Source organism: Balaenoptera acutorostrata, chromosome 2 (assembly GCF_949987535.1).
Source record: "Balaenoptera acutorostrata chromosome 2, mBalAcu1.1, whole genome shotgun sequence".
Taxonomy (NCBI): Eukaryota; Metazoa; Chordata; class Mammalia; order Artiodactyla; family Balaenopteridae; genus Balaenoptera; species Balaenoptera acutorostrata.
In genome coordinates this window covers 182,644,218-182,662,006 of record NC_080065.1, presented here as the reverse complement: position 1 = coordinate 182,662,006, position 17,789 = coordinate 182,644,218, and the positions used below count along the sequence as shown (strand labels likewise).

The following is a 17,789-nucleotide window of genomic DNA, read 5'->3' as shown; positions in this document are numbered from 1 at the left end:
GGCATTGCTCAACCCTTGGTTGAGTAGGCGTGGAGTGCTTGGTCTCTTCATCATGGATTGCTTCAATCATCATCATTCTTCGAAATCACTTATCACAGATCAGTGGTCCTCACTCCAGTGGGGCAGCGGGGTCCTTCCTTCCCAGAGGACACTGGGCAATGCCTGGAGACATCTGTGGTTGTCACGACTGGAGGGGCTCCTGGCATCAAGTGGGTGGGAGCCAGGGATGCTGCTTGGCACCCTACAATGCACAGGATGGACCCACCACAGAGAATGATCCGGCCCCAAATATCAGCAGTACGGAGGTTGGGAGACCCTGACCTAGATTCACACAATAATAAAAATCACAAGTTAACTTTGTTTATCGTGCACTCGGTATCTACCAGTCTCGCCATGTGTAGTCCCACTGAATTCTCCGAACCCCCATAAGTGGTAAAGACTAACATTGGCCACGTTTTCCACGTGAGGAAAGTGAAGCCCAGAGAGGGTAAGTGTCCAGTGCAAGGGCACACAGCGAGTGAACGGTAGAGCCGGATGTTTGGCCGGGAAGGGCTGGAAATCTCAAAGCAACACTACAGCCCATACACTTGATGGTTTCACTACACAACTAGGAAGTCCTATTTGCTGTGTGATGTCAGCACCTGGCATGCAGTAGACACTCAATAAATGCTTGTTGGATGAATGAAATGAATTAGAGAGACCATCAGACAAATTCAAAGCAAAACCATCTACAGAACAACTTTTCTGCTCTCTTCAAATGTCATGGAAGGCAACGACAGCTTGTTGAGACAGGAACACCAAATGCAACGTGTGGTTCTGACTACATCCCAGATCGGAAAAGAAAAGAGCTCGAATGAACACCATGCTGACTGTTGGAAAAATTTGAATATGGATTATATATTGGATAATAACATCGACTCAATATTAAATTTCATCAATTCATTGTATGATTATGTAAGAGGACAGCCTTTTTCTTAGAGGTGCCAAACCCCTTAAGGGGCTCGGTGACAATGACAGGATATATATATTAAAACGTGAATAACAAAATGTGAAGTGGAGTGATGGGTAGCCAAGAGGTCATGGTACTAGTCTTGTAAACTTTTTTTTTTTTTTTTTTTGGCTGCGTTGGGTCTTCTCTGCTGCGCGCGGGCTTCTCTCTGGTTGCGTCGAGTAGGGGCTACTCTTCGTTGCGGTGCATGGGCTTCTCATTGCGGTGGCTTCTCTTGTTGCGGAGCATGGGCTCTAGGCGTGCGGGCTTCAGTAGTTGTGGCACGCGGGCTCAGTAGTTGTGGCTCATGGGCTCTAGAGCGCAGGCTCAGTAGTTGCGGCGCACGGGTTAAGTTGCTCCGCGGCATGTGGGATCTTCCCGGACCAGGGTTCGAACCCATGTACCCTGCATTGGCAGGTGGATTCTCAACCACTGCGCCACCAGCGAAGTCCCTAGTCTTGTAAACTTTGATATTCATTTCAAAATAAAAAGTGAAAAACCAATATATGGAACTACTCAGCAGTTAAAAGAAACAAATTACTGATAACGCCAACAACTTGAATGAATCTTCAGAGAGTTATGTTGAATGAAAAAAGCCATTCCCAAAAGCTTACATGTTGGATGCATCCCTTTATAGGACCTTCTTGAAATGACAAAACTGGAGAAATGGAGGATGGATTAGTGGTTGCCTGGGGTTAAGAGGGTGGAGTAGGAGGAAATTGGGTGTGGCTTTAAAAGGTGAACAGGAGGGACCCCGCAGTGACAGAAATGTTTAGTGTCAATATTCTGGACGTGCATCTACAGTTTTGCAAGATGTTATCATTGGGTAGAGGATACACTGGATCCTGTGTTCTTAGAAATGCATATGAATCTACAATTATCTCAAAAGTTTCATAAAAGATATATAATATTATCTAAAATTTTCTGGGCACTTACCACGTCCCCAGCACTGGTTAAGCATGTGACATGTGGGTTTAAAAAAAGATACTCGCCACAACTTGTCAGGGGAATCCTGTCACTGCATCCATTTTACATAAGCAGAAACCACTTCTGAGGCATAATGAGAGTTTTCTGAGCAGAAGGAAAGCATATCAGAACCTCTGGGGGCGTGTGAGGGGAGATGTGAAGGCTTGCAAAAGCCGATGGAAGATGATAATCATCATAAAGATAACTATCATCATGGTCACTGTCATTTCTTGAGTGGTAACTATATGCCTGACACTGTTTACATGCCCTCCCTGTGTTAACTCATTTTATTCTCACTACATCCCAAGGGGGTTGATGCTATTAGCAGCTCTGTTTTGCAGATGAGCAAACCGAGGCATGGAATTTATCTTGAGGGCACTAGGGAGCCATGGAAGAGGTTAGAGCAGGGGAAGTACAAGGTCAAACTTGCTGCCAGGCTGCATGCGTTGGGTGACTCTTACCACAGAGACTTTTCTCCTGCACGTGAGGGTCAGCTCATTCCTCTTTATCCCAATGCCTGGGTTCCTGAGGCACTGTTTATAGTGAATTGGTGGGGTTTGAGGGTTGGTAGCACCCCGATTTACTGCCGGGGAACACCTCCTTCCCTAGGTGTTGGGTCTTGGATGGGCTGTCAATTCACACATCCCACTCAGTCAGGGGACAGTTTCATGACTTTGAGACAATTGGTGGAACTTTCTCAGAATGTTCCACCTGAGTGGGAGGAGGTCAAGATGAATAATGTCTTTGCTACAGGCTCAACCGTGGTAACTGAAGCTCCCTCAAGGGGATGTCCATTGGGTCTTGTTCTCCAGATCCCCAGAACTGCCCTGGGTCCTATATTCAGCTAATCCTGTGAACAACCCAATTCTTCTGTAAGGCTCATTGGTGTGGCTTCTGTTGCCGGCAACCAGAGTTCCTCCGTTGAAACTCCAACTGGAAGAAAAAAACACTCCTGTGTTTCCTCTCTATGACTGCTCTTAATACTTCAATTCTGACACCAAAATGTGTAGGCTATTCCCCCACACAAAACAGTTCTCAGACACCAGCTGGGTACCCTGAATTCAACTCAATTCTGACACTACAAACCCTGAGATAGCATCAGATTCCACAGGTTAAGGACCCAGTCCCACAAGACTGCTCCCACTTCAGATGCCAATCACAAGTCCAGGCCATCACCTGTGCCTCTGACTGACCAGCTATAAATGGGAGGCTCCCTTGATACCTTCCTCAGGTTGGATAATTTGCTGGAATGGCTCACAGAACTCAGGAAAACAGTTTACTAGATTACCCATTTATTATAAAAGAATACAACTCAGCAACAGTCAGATGGGAGAGATGCACAGGGCAAGGTATGGGGAAAGGGGCGGAGATTCTATGCCCTCTCTGAGTGTGCCACCCTGCCAGCACCTCCACGTGGTCATCAACCTGGAAGTTCTCCAAACCCATACTTTAAGGGATTTTTACGGAGGTTTCATTATGTAGGCAAAACTGATTAAATAATTGGCTATTGGATAACAAACAACACCCATTTCATCTTTATTGCTCTTGTCACTTAGGAAATTCCAAGGGTTTTAGCTCTGTGCCAGGAACAGAGAAAAAGACCAAATATATCTATATCTGTATCTATATCTATCCTATTATAAATCACAATATCACACCACTCCAACCTCTTCCAACCACTTTCCTCTCTGCTTTTCACTCCTATAATCCTCTTGGTATCCTGCCCCATGACCCCAAAGCTTTGGGGTAAACCTGTAACTCCCATTTCATAACCAACACATTGATTGATTGAGTCCCTCAGTCCTTAATCGCTCTTTGTCCTTCGAGCCTCTCAAACTCACCTGGCAAGACCTTGTTACAAAATGCACCCAACTGTCACACCCTGTTAGAATTTAGAAAAAAGAAAATCGCAAGTGATGTTGAGGATGTGGAGAAGTTGGACCCCTTGCAAACTCTTGGTGGGAATATAAAATGGTACAGCCACTGTGGAAAACTGTATGAACAGTATGTAGGTTCTCCAAAAAGCTAAACATATAATTACCATATGATTCAGCAATCCTACTTCTGGGTCTTTATCCGAAAGAATTGAAAGCGGAGTCTCAAAGAGATATTATCACACCCATGTTCATAGCAGCATTATTCACAGTAGTCAAGAGGTGACAGCAACCCAAATGTTCATTGACAGATAAATGGATAAACAAAATGTGAGCCATCCATAAAACGGAATATTATTCAACCTTTTAAAAGGAAGGAAATTCTGACACACACTACAACATGGATGAACCTTGAAAATATTGTCCTAGAAAATAAACCAGACACAAAAGAATATTTTAAGATTCCACTTACATGAGGTACCTATAATAGTCAAATTCATAGAGACAAAGTAGATTAGAGGTTACCAGGGACTGAGGGGAAGGCAGAATGGGGAGCTTTTGCTTTAATGGACATGGAGTTTCTGTCTGGGGTGATGAAAAAGTTTTGGAAATAGTGGTGATGGCTGCACAGCATTTTGAACATATTCAATGCCACTGAAATGTACACTTAAAGTGGTTAAAATGGCAGATTTTGTGCTATACATATTTTACCACAATAAGTAGGTGCACACACACTAAGTAATGGAATGTCATCTCCATGATTAGGTTATAAAAGACTGTGACCTCCATCTTGCTAGGAGACTGTTGTCTCCTGGGCTAATATGCTTTATTTTAAAATTATTTTTATTTTTTAAATTATTATTATTATTTTGGCCACACTGTGCAGCTTGCAGGATCTTAGTTCCCTGAGCAGGGATTGAACTTTCACCCTCGGCAGTGAAAGAGCAGAGTCCTAACCATTGGACCTCCAGGAAATTCCCTCCATGGGCTAATATGCTTTAATGAAGCAATCCACCATGTTGGAGAGACCCACAAGGCAAAGAACTGACAGCCACCTCCAGCAACAGCCCTGTAGGAACTGAGTCCTACCACGAACCACATGAGGTTGGAAGTGGATCCTTCCCCAGTCAGATCTCAGATGAGACCACAGCCCTGCCCAACACCTTGAATTCAGCCAGAAAGGCTCTAAGGCAGAGCACCCAGCTAAGTCACACGCAAATTTCTGACCCACAGACACTGTGAGATGATAAATATTATTGTTCTCAGCCACTAAGTTTTGGCATACTTTGTTACACAGCAATAGCTAACATACTATTATCATTATTACTATTACTATTATTATTGGCTTAAGTTTTATAAAGTGAATTAAGTATGTGGGCTTTAATAGACACACCCTTGAAGGGTGGAGTCCCTTCCTCCTGGCTAGATGTTTGCCCCATTCTAGCCTCAGTTTCTTCATCTGTAAAATGGGAATAACTTAGGAGTGTAATGAGGATGAAATGCAGGTTCAGTGCTTAGCTGAGGCCCTCCACGTGGGAGCTGTCACGTGCAGGGGCTCCTGTGATGAGGATGATGATTGGGGGCACAGGGACTGTCTCATCTCTGCCTTGTCTAGTGTTGCCCCATCTGAACACAGGCTCTGAGGTTGGTGGGCTTTCAGCAAGTGTTCGTCAATGCAAGATCGGTGCCCCTCTGTTCTGCCTGTACACCCTGTCTGCGCATGGGGAAGTTCCTGGCAAGGGTTCTGCGTGTGCCCCCTGGCTCCATCTGCGACCCTGAATCTGCTGTGTCCACCTTCACAGATGACACGTCCACGGGGGACCAAGGGCGATTGGGCTGCGGGGGATGGGCCTGGGAAGAGCTGGGGGAGGGAGGCAGCTCGCCTCGCTCACCAGATCCCCCCTCCTTGTCTCCTGCGAGTCTCGAGACCCTCAGCACAGCCACTTCTCTCCGGCACTTGGCAGAGAGGACACGCGGCAGGCGTTGCCCTGGCAACACCGGGATGCCCAGCAACAAGTCCACGGCGCGTGTCACGTGCCCGGCGCAGACCAATCCGAGCGCCCGCCCGGAAGCAGGTCAGTCTGGGCCAAAGTCCGCCTCCCTCCCTCCTCCCTCCCTCCCCCGCCGCCAGCAGCTCGGAGCTAATTACCGTAATTGCTGTGGGAGAGCTCCCGGTTGCGAGGGGGCTGGGGCTGGGGGCTGGGCAGGCCCCGAGGGGTTGAGCAGGGAGGGCACGGAAGCAGGACCCTCTTACTCCAGCAGCCTCGCCTTTGCCTCCATAACCGCCATCAAAGCGCTCATTAAGCGCCTACTGTGTACACCTACTGTAGGGGAGGAGAGTCGGCGCGCTTGCGGTGGGGTTGGAGGTACTCGTGCTTGGGTATTTCTGGGTTTGGGGGCGCGAATCAGATCAATGGGTTTGATTCCTAAGATTCGTGGTCTCAAAGGAACTGTTCAATCGCTGTTGGCTTTATCGAATCACACACACACATCTCCCCCCTAACCAGCCCTCCCAGTCCGCTGAGTCTCGATTTCCGCCTGTACGAAAAATACGGAAAATACGCTCTTGAAGGGAGTGTATAAAGGCTTAGCTCTGGATACAGGGGTTCGAATCCCATTTCGGCCTTTTACCGTAGTGTGACTCTGAGTCCCTTAACTTCTCTGAGCCTCAGATTCCTCATCAGTTAAAAAACAAATCGGGAGATCCCAATATCTATTCGTGGGAGTTGTATTTATTGAGAGAATGTATGTGAGGCACATAGTAGGCATTCAGTAAACAGAAGCTAATCATCATCATTGTCTGAGCTCTCAGTTATGGGCTGTGAGACCTCCCAAGTGTCATTTAATGGCTCCGAACTCAGTTTCTTCCATAGATAAAATGAAGGGATTAGATAAGGGGCCTCGTGCCAAGTTGGCTGCCACTGGGGTTTGTTTCCTTGAATAATTTTTTTTTTTTAAAGAGCCCAGATCGGGGGCTTTCACGTGAAACGCTCCTGTAGGCATTTGAGTTTTCCATCCTTCGACTGGCTGATCTCTTAAATTCCTTCCAGTTCTTTGCTCTGTTCATACTTTCATCAACAAACATTAATTGAGCACCTACTGTGTACTGAGCCACGCTGTGGGTCTGAATGCTCAGCCTTGTAACAGAGAACATAGGCTCCAAGGACTAGATATATCATTGACCACAGGATGTGGCCCAGGATCTGAGTGGACAGGAGTGCATATCTGGCCTTTCAGTTTCTCCAGGGCTGGTTGCCACCTCGAGGCCTTCACACTTGCTGTTCCCTCTGCCTGGACAGCTCTTTCCGCTGACTGACTCTCACCTTTCCTGTCCCGGTACAAACAGCCCAGCCTCAGAGAGACCTCCCTGATACACGCACATCTTTTCTCCGCCTCAGCTACGGATGTGCTGCCCTCCACCACTGTCACTGTCAGCAATACTGTTCCTGTCCCCTCCTCTGAATTCTGTTCCTGTCCCCTCCTCCACCACTAGGATAAGCAGTCAGAGGAAGGACAGTTGCAGGGGAGGGTTGAACCGGAAATTTTGTCAATACTGTTTCTGAAGCATGTCCGAAAGCTTAGAAGGGAGAACACGGCGTTCATTCAGGGTCCTTCCAGGACTCAGGGCTGGAGAGGAAACCAGGTCTATACAGACTGGCAGCTTGGCAGCCCAAGAACCACCCTCGACTTGGCAGCTCAAGAATCACCCGTCACAGACCGGGGGTTGGTCCCACACAGACACCAACCACGGAATGTGGCTACACATGGGGACTCTGGTTTCAAATGGCAGCCCTCTCCTCTTCCCTGCTCTGGCGTGGTTGCGCAAGTGTCTCAACCTTTCTGTGCCTGCTTCTGTCTCTGGGAAAGGGGGTTAATAGCAGGGAGCTTGGGATGTTAATGTGAGGATATGATGAGGTAGAGAGATCCCACACCTAGTAGGTGCTCAATAAATAGAAAATTGGTTTTGAAAACAGGTAGGTACTGAGAGAGGAGGCATTCAAGGGAGCGTCAGGATGGCATGGGAGGAGACATCCAGCCCCAGCCAACCACCCTCTCTTGGTGTAACATTAAGCTAGCAATCTGGCCTCTCTGTGCTTCCCTTTCCCCTCGTCTTTCAAACAGGAACAAAACTCCAAGTTCTGGCCTCCTGGAGGGCAAGGGTGTAAGATCAGAGCAGATAACAACCTGAGAAGGGTTCTGGAAGGTTCTGGAAGGCCCCAACCTGGTACCCACAGCATCACTCACAAATATCTATTGGGGGCCAGTGTGTTCCAGACATTGCATTTGGTGCTAGGACTGAAAGGAACTATGGGAGAGCCAAGGAAAAGAGCGTCCAAGAGAGGGGTGGGAAAGCGGATTCTAATCTTGGCCAGGTCCCTGACATGCTGTGTGAGCTTGAGAAAGTTGCTTTCCCTCTCTGGGCCTCATCAAAGGGGCAGGGCGGTCTTTGTAATAGGAAGACCTCCTTTCAGATCCCTCTGCTCCCCACTTGCTGCGTGTCCTTGGGGGAATCTCTCCACTTCTCTGGGCCTCAGTTTCCACATCTGAAAAATGGGATTCAGTTATTCTGCAGTGTCTGTGAGGAGTAAATGAGATCATTCATTCACTCAATGGCTATCAATTCCGAGCACTGGGAAATACAGTGGGGATTAAAATGGGCAAGATCCTTATCCTTTTAAAGCTCTAAGCGTACAGTTAATGACAGATAATTAAGCATTAGTATCATCATAATTATATTATACATAAAGTTCTCCAGTATGTACTTATTACATACAAAGTGGCAGTGTTTGGCACAAAATAGATGTTCAGGAAACACTAGGTCATATTACTGCAATAGTTCCAGGACACACACTGCAAGATGCTCCCCTCTGTCACAGGGTCTGAAGTGTTAAATTGCCTGACCTTTGGGGTGATTCTCCCTCAGGACTGAGACCTTCATTAGGGATTCCCTGGCGGCCTCAGGTGGGGAGGGCAACCTGTGTGTGGTCCTGTTTGCGCGCTCTGCCCCTTCTGGGTAAACGCCTCCATTAATCTCCGCCTGCCTGGGCTTGAGGGTCAGGTTTCAGGGCTCCAGGCAGATGTTGTCCAGAGTAGCCCTGTTTCCTTAATCCTTGGGGCTCCAGGAACTGCCCTTAGAAGAGAGAACAACAGGCCTGCTGAGGCCACCATCTGTGCATTCTCGATTTGTAAATGCTCATGAGGGTGGCAGGAAGGAGGTCTCTATAGTAACGGCTGAGGAAGGGGCTGCGTGTGTGTGCCTCTGAGTGTGTGTGTGTGTGCGTGTGTGTGTGTGTGTGTGTATAAGGCAGGGGACAGGGAGGAAGAATCATCCCAGACCCTTAACCCTCACTCCTAAACCTTTATTTCTGCCGTGATGAGCTATTAATTAATACTCACTGCTGGCTTATTATCCCCAGAGATAATTAGCTACTATTCCTAACTGGAGTCTCCTGGGGAACATTTTCTGAAGAGATTCATTCATTTCTGCCCACCTGCTCCTGCCTGGGATACAGGCAAATGTTGCAGATCCTGGGGACCCAGGGAGAGAAAACTGAACAAAGGGACTCTCCGTGAAGCTGAGATTCCCAGCAAGATGACAAGGGCAGAGCTCGAATTAGCAAGGGCACATTAAGTGATTTTTAAATGCCAGCTATGATGATTCTGGAAGGTGGAATGGAGCCTCCTAAGATGCCAGTGTTTGCAAGAGAAAGTCACCCCATTTGATTAAATGGACCAGTCAGATCCAAAGGCAGGCACAACGGAGCAAGAGGAGGAAAGATTCTGCAACCAGTGGTCCTGACTCCAAATGTGCCAAGTCCAGATTCTTTCCTGGCCTTTGCACATGCTGTTCCTGCTGTCAAGAACACACTTCCTGGGCTTCCCTGGTGGCGCAGTGGTTGAGAATCTGCCTGCTAATGCAGGGGACACGGGTTCGAGCCCTGGTCTGGGAAGATCCCACATGCCACGGAGCAGCTGGGCCCGTGAGCCACAATTGCTGAGCCTGCGCGTCTGGAGCCTGTGCCCCGCAACGGGAGGGGCCGCGATGGAGAAAGGCCCGCGCACCGCGATGAAGAGCGGTCCCCGCACCGCGATGAAGAGTGGCCCCCGCTTGCCGCAACTGGAGAAAGCCCTCGCACGAACCGAAGACCCAATACAGACAAAAATAAATAAATTAATTAATTAAAAAAAAAAAAAAAAAGAAAATCCTTAAAAAAAAAAAAATCTTTAAAAAAAAAAAAAAAAAAAAAAAAAAGAACACACTTCCTGCAACTTAACCCAGCTCGCTCCTCCTCAGCCTAAGGTCTCAGTTTAGACAGTGCTGCAACCTCCAGGAAGCCCTCCTTGATTTACCCCTCCTTCCTCGACCTGGATGGGGGCAGGTGACTCCCTTGGGTTCCCACAGTGCCCCAAGTCTCCTCCATCACAGCTTTGTTTGCTTGGAGCTGTAATAGCCTGGGACTGTCTATCTCTCTTACTATACATTTTGTCAAAGACTATGTCTTGTTCCTGGGCTTCCCTGGTGGCTCAGTGGTTAAGAATCTGCCTGCCAATGCAGGAGACACATGTTCGAGCCCTGGTCTGGGAAGATCCCACATGCTGCGGAGCAACTAAGCCCGTGCGCCACAACTACTGAGGCTGCGCTCTAGAGCCCACAAGCCACAACTACTGAGCCCGCGTGCCACAACTACTGAAGCCCGAGGACCTAGAGCCCATGCTCCGCAACAAGAGAAGCCACCGCAATGAGAAGCCCACGCACAGCAACGAAGAGTAGCCCCTGCTCTCCGCAACTAGAAAAAGTCCGCGTGCAGCAACGAAGACCCAACGCAGCCAAAAATAAATAAATAAATTTATATATAAAAAAAGACCCAACGCAGCCAAAAATAATTAATTAATTAATTTAAAAAAGACTATGTCTTGTTCTTCTACACGTACTATTAAGTGAAAAAGAGCATTTTGCAAGGTATGAATAGAATGCTTCCTTATGTATTAAAAAAAAAGGAAGAGAAGACAATGCATACTTATTAGCTGGCTGAAAAAGAAACTGACAACACCAAGTGCTGACGAAGATGTGGAGCAATTGGAACTTTCATCCACTGCTCACAGAAATGCCAAACAGTGTGGCCACTTTGGAAAAAAAAAATTGGCAATTTCCCTTTTTTAAAAATATTTATTTATGTGGTTGCATCGGGTCTTAGTTGCAGCATGCAGGATCTAGTTCCCTGACCAGGGATCGAACCTGGGCCCCCTGCATTGGGAGCACAGAGTCTTAGCCACTGGACCACCAGGGAAGTCCCTTGGCAATTTCTTATAAAGTCAAACTTACCAGGTGACCCAGCCATCCCACTCCTAGGTATTTACCCTACAGAAATGAAAACATATTGTCCACACAATCACCTGTACGTGAATGTTTAGAGCAGCTTTATTCATTATCTCCAAAACCTAGAGATGTCCCTGAACCCACTGCCCCTGCACTGGTGAATGGTTAAGGAAACTGTACTCCATCCACATAGTGGAATGCTACTCAGTAATAAAAAAGGAGCTGATTCCCAACATACACAACAAATGGGTGAATCTCCGACATATTATGCTGGTGAAAGAAACCAGTCACAGAAAGTTGCACACCATGTTATTCCATTTTTTTTTTTTTGCAGCGTCCCCCCAGCCCCCCTATGTGATTCCATTTAAATGACGTTCTGGAAAAGGCAAAATTGTGATGATGGATATCAGTTACCAGGAATTATGGGTGGGGGAGGGGATAGACTACACACCCCCATCCTAATTAGGGGGCAGTGAGAACTTTGGGGGATGATGGAACTGTTCTGTATCTTGATTATGGTGTTGGGTAGATGACTATGTATTTGTCAAGATTTATAGAACTGGGGACGTCCCTGGTGGTCCAGTGGTTAAGACTGTGCACTTCCAATGGAGGGGGCCCGGGTTCCATCCCTGGTCAGGGAACTAGATCCCGCATGCCGCAACTAAGAGCCCACATGCCGCAACTAAAGATCCCGCATGCTGCGACTTAAAAGATCCTGCATGTCTCAACGAAGATCTTATACGGGGCAACGAAGATCCTGCGTGCTGCAACTAAGACCCAGTACAACCAAAAAAAAAAAAAAAAGAAAGAAAGAAAAAGATTTATAGAACTGTACACGTAAAATTTATAGAACTATATACCTAAAAATGTGAATGTTACTATATATAAATTATACCTCAATATGTCTGCTTTATGAATTCTTTAAAAGTTTAAAAACATAAAAGGTGTGTGTGTAGGATAATGTATAAATTCGAATATGCATACAGGACCTCTGGAAGGGAACAGGGAACAGAATGGACATTGACAAGAACTTAGATCTGGGAGTCAGCGGACCGGGGTCCCCATCCCAGCTCCAGCCCCCACTCACTGCAGTCTGTGGAGAAGGGGCTTGCCTCTGCCACATCTGTAAAATGGGGCATTTCATATCTGCTCTGCAGCTTGGAAGAATTGGCAGGAGAATCTCAAAATTCTAGGTGTAAAGACGTTCTCTGCTCTCCCGGAGGTATGAGGGGGAACCCCAAAAGAAGGCAATGTTGGGGTAAGTGGTGAGGACCATGAGCTTTGGAACCAAGAGTCAGAGCTGTGTTCAAATTCCAGCTTTGTTGCTTGCTCACTTGCTTTCCGGGTGGCCTTGGGTTAGTTTCTTAGCCTCTCTGGACCTCAGTTTCCTCATCTGTAAATTGGGGGCAACAATGGTAGCTATCTTACGGGGTTGCCTTAGGAATACTTGGCATGTAGAGTGTTGGGCACAGAGCCCCGCACAGAGTAAAAGCTTGAGCAGGGAGAGAAAGAAAGGGGGAAAGGTTTTTCTGTGTTTGTGATCTGCTCCTGTCCTGAGTGACCAGACTCCTGGCCATTTCTCTCTGATTAAATCTATTACCACCCTTGATCATCCCCCAACACATCCATCAGGGCCGTTACCCCTGCCCCCAGGGCTTTTACACCAACTGTTCCTTCAGCCCCATATTTGTCCTTTAAATTTTCCCACAGTCATCGCCTCCCCACCTTTCAGGTCTCAGCTCAGATGGCCCCACCCCAGAGAGACCTTCCCCAACCTCCAGCCTAAAGCAATGTCCCTCTCACCAGCCAATTCCAGTCTACCACAGGGGCCAGCAAACTGTGGGCTTTGGGCCAAATGAGCTGCAACTGTTTTTACAAATAAAGTTTTATTGGCACACAGTCACATTCATCCATTTATATATTCTCCAAGGTTGCTTTTGAGCTACAACAGCAGAGGGGAGTAGCCACGAGAGAGACCGGCTGGCCTGCAAAGCTGAAAATATTTACTTTCTGGCCCTTTACAGAAAGTTTGCTGACTCCTGCACTATCACAATCCCCCAGTCTGTTTTTTTCATAGCAGTCATCGCTGTGTGAGGTTATCTTGTTCCTTTGTTTACTTGTTTATTATCTTCTGCACTAAATGGAGGCCAAAAATCACATCAGCTGGGTTCCCTGTTGTATTTCCCAGTGCCCGGCACATAGCAGATATTCAAAAATATTTTTTTGTGGAGTAAATGAATACATAAAGTAGGCTTGGGTGGGGGGAACAGATCTGGCCAAATCTTTCCAGAATGTTGGAGAAGGAGGGGACTTAAGAATCCTGTAAACAAACTCTTGTTGTAAGTAAGGGGGGGTCAGACCCTGTGTACACTGCACAGCCTTGTAGAAGACAGTGACGAAGCCAGATCTCAGGGATGAAAGGAAGAGCCTGGGGTCTGAGTCTTCTTGTTACTACAAAGCCCACCCCTCTGCAAAAGAGATGGAAGACGGGACAATGAAATGCAATGTATAATTTTGAATTGGATCCTGGCTTGGGAAGAAATGCCATAGAGGACAGGACTGGGATGACTGGTGAAACCGAAATGTGGACTCTGGATTAGACAGTGGTGTTGTAACAACTTTAACTTTTTGGTTGAGATCGTTGCATTGAGTTACATAGCAGACTTGATCTTGGGGAATGCGTGCTGAAGTATTTAGGATGAAGGGGCAGTTGTGTTTGCAATTTACATGATTAGAACAGAGGCAAAGATCTCTATAGAGAAAAAGACAAAGAGAAAGCAAATGTGGCCAAATGTTAAGGATGGGTGGGTGAATCTAGGTAAAGATGATATGAGAGTTTATTGCCTGGTTCTTGCAACTTCCTGTGGGTGTGAATTTCTTTTTAAAAAAATAGAAAGTTTTTTTTTTTTTTTTAAAGAGGGAAACAAATAAATGAGGCAGCCACCCCCAGGCTGCATTCCTGTTTCTTCCTCTTCCTTTTGTAGCAGGCTCCCTGCTCCTCCTTCGGAGCTGGGAAGCCAGGACTGGCCTCCGCATGGGAGGCAGGATGGAAGCATTAAGTCAGAGTGTTTCAGACGAGCTCCCACAAGTCACATAGCTGACAGTGAATGTGTTGAGTACCTACTATGTGTTAGGATTCCCTACAGCTTCTGCACGCATCCTTATGGGTTTGATTGAACTTTCCTCCAGTGTGTAGATGGGGCTAATCTTTGGTTTGGCACTTTGCTGACAAACGCTAGGTGCCTTATCTGATGCTCCTGAATCCATGGGTGATCTACAGGCAGCTCACTTGTGAGCTCAAATTCCACAAAATGAGCAGCTCCTTCAGAGGACGTTCATACTAGGGAGAGCACAAGCTATGACACAAATCCCTCTATTGTCACACATACTACATTTGAGCATAGTTATAACTTCATGTCTTCACCCTCCCTAAAGGCAAGATTGGTTGCTGAATTCATGTATATGTCCCTGGTGCCTAATACAATAAAAGTCTGTTGAGTAAATAAATGAGTGGAATGTCTCAGAAAATAATAAATAGCTACATTATTGGGAAACTTATCATGTTCAGATTATTTCTAGTGCCATGCCAAGCTGCACTGGAGCCTGAGGCAAAAGGAAAAATTAGTAATGCCGATCCTGTCTTTACTTAAAGTTTGGTATTTTGTTCATTGTGGATTTTTTGCATTAATTCTGATTTCTTAAAACATTGCATTGAAATATTATTTATCTTGATTACTGAGGGGTTTTTTGTAGCCCCTTAAATTTTGCACCTGAGGCCAGTGCCTCCCTCACCCTAGCCCCAGTCCTGACTATTTATTTCAACATGCAATCCACACCATATCATCAATTCCTCATCACAATGCTCTGAGAAGTTACTACCATCGTTGCCATTTCACAACTGAGGAAACTGAAGCACAAAGAGGTTTGATTATACCCAAATACCCACAGCAAGGAGGAGAAAAATCTGAGTTTGAACCCAAGTTCGTGTGTTTTTTGGCTCAGAGCCTGCTCCATAAAGCAAAACAATACACTAAGTTATGAGTTGGGTTTTGAATCAAGGAATCAAAAGATCTAGGCTAGAGTCTCACCTCGGCCCCAGCCTCCTCTAAGCCCTCCAGTCCCACAGACCTCAGTTTCCCTATATGGAACTGGACTTAAATATTCTGCACTGTGCCGTTTTTACCCCAACACAGTTTACCAGCTTTCTCTCTCCTGATCCAGCAATAGCACAAACTGGGGATGGGGAGAAGCAGGTACTGGCCAGCGTCCCTGAGCCAACACGGAGTTCAGAGACCTAGGAGGGGGTTGGACCCTGTGGGAAGACCCTGAGGAACCCAATGAGCGTCCCCTCCCCCTCCAGAAAACCCCTAACCCAGGTTTTGGGCAGATGCCAGACTTTTATTCTGAAGCTGAGGCCACAACCTATGAGGTAATCTTTGGAGTTGCATTCGAGGCGGAGTCCCATTGGCAGGCTGGCGAAGCCCCTCCCTGGGTTCCCGGCGCCCCGCCTCCCCTGAAGCCCATAAAAGCGCAAGTCCCCGCCTAGGCAGCCAGTGGACACCTGCATCCGCCTGCAAGACTGGAAGCAGGTGAGGCACACAGGGGAAGGGCCGAAGCCGCGTGGGGGGAGGGGTGGTCTGAGGGATCCGGGTCCCTGTGAATGGGGCTGGTTTGCAGGTCAGCGCATGGACAGTTTCCCAGAAAGCGACAAACACTGTGAAGTTTGACGGTCTGGAAAACGGAGACCAACCGCGCTGACTACCTGGGAGGTAAGTTCTGGAAACATGCCACTAGGTGAGGAGCAGGTATGAGTCCTAGTTATGACCTCTCCGTCTCTCCCCCGCCTTGTGCCGGGAGGCGCACCTGGAAGAGGACCGGAGGGGAAAGAATTGTAGTGGAGGGGAGTTCCCGAGAGGGAGAAGAACAGAGGGGACTAGGGTGAGCTGGGGAAGAGAGGGAAGCAAATCAAGTTTTCTTCAGCACCGAGGTTGAGGACAGCTCTCCGAGCAACAAGGAAGGAAACTGCTATTTATTTCAGCACCGAGACTCAGGACAGCGCCGCTCGGGGTCCAGGAAGGGAGCCACAATCTGCTTCAGCACCAGGGCTCCGGACAGCTCCTAGGGGTTCCCGGAGCCGACTTCATTTCAGAACCAGGACACTGGACAGCTTCCCTGGTACCGGGAAGCCCCTGTCCCCTGACGGGGGAACAGAGGGTAGTCTGAAGTGTCTGACGTTTCTGGAGACTTGACCCTCATTTAATGGATCTTTCAACGAATTGTATTCCAGATAAGCAGGTGAGATGAAACCGCACACAGAAAAAAGTCTGTAATTCCCAACAGGTGAAATGGCCAATCTGTAGGACGGAGTGGGGACAGGCGCCTGCCAAGATGGCATTACTGTGCTCTTTCCAGACTTCTGTGAGAAGCATTGTGCCAAGCATGTTACATACAGTATATCATGCCATCTTCAGCCCCAGGACATGGGTGTTATTACACTCAGGTGACAGGTGAGGAAACTGAGACCCAGAGAGGGGCAGGGATGTAACAAGCCCAAGGGCTCTCAGCCCAAGGGGGAAGCTGCAAGTCAACCCCACATCTGTCCAACTCCAAATTCCATGTTTCTGATATGGCTGGGTGGGAGTTGGGCCCTTGGAGATCGGACCCTGCCTCTCTCCAGGAGGACCAGGAACGGGAAACAGGGGGCAGTGGAGAACAGGTGTTATGGCTTAGCTCAGGTGAGGGGAGAGAGCTGGGTGGGGATCTCAGACATGGGGCAGGGGGTGGCGAAGACGACTGGAACGGTTGTGGTCTAGTGCTGTGTGGAAGACTAGTGATTTTGTTGTTCTGATGTACTATGACAACAAGTCACAGCTTCCTCATAGCGTGGACTCCCGTCGACCTCCGCCCAAGACGAACAAGCAAGTGTGAGGGCTGGGGGCTCAGGGGGGAATCACTTCCACCCAGGGGTTGGGCTGACTAATTCCACAGAACAAAGGCAGGGGAGGGAACAGAATAGGGGCATGCACCCCATGAATACAGCGATGTGTGGTGTTGGCCATGTCACTCCTATGCCCCCACAGGCCTGGAACTACAAAATATCTGACTCTGAACCCAAGACTCTTAACCATCTCACTACACTTTCCTGGAGGATCAATGAGGGAACGGCCTTTGAAGGCCTCCCTAGATCAGGATTCTAGGGAGACTTTTCAATAAAAGTTCTGGGGAATGATTTTTTTTCTCCCCCCACCCTACCATCAGTTCCATGGACCAATTACAGGACACGTGTAAACTTGTGTCTAGTAGGTGGGCTGTGGTATCATCGAGGCTCACCCCCAATTCTCTGTGACACCCTAATCAAGTCACAGACATGACATTCGGCTCAGCCCAGCCTCAGAACAGCCTTTGCCTTTGTTGTTCCCTCAGCTTGGAATGGATGCCGCCACCCAGAGTGCCCCATGGCATATTCTGCCTCCTCATCCAAGCCTCATTTCATCAAAGGAAACTTTCTTTGTTGCCTCACCGTTCCCCATGTCAAGCCTATATTATACATTCTCATAGACCCGGGATATCTTCCACCTGGCACTTAGTCTAATTATTTTTGTGTTATCTATTTACAGAACTGTCTCCCCCATGATACTGTGAG

General features: G+C 47.6%; 1 long non-coding RNA gene across 1 annotated transcript; it reads left to right on the top strand.

Moving 5' to 3' along the window:
- Window positions 1-15,682: 15,682 nt before the first annotated feature.
- Window positions 15,683-16,337, top strand: LOC103013113 (uncharacterized). Its single transcript, XR_449890.2, has 3 exons — window positions 15,683-15,735; window positions 15,824-15,915; window positions 16,185-16,337. It is a non-coding gene; the product is annotated as an uncharacterized LOC103013113 (long non-coding RNA).
- The last annotated feature ends 1,452 nt before the right edge of the window (window positions 16,338-17,789 follow it).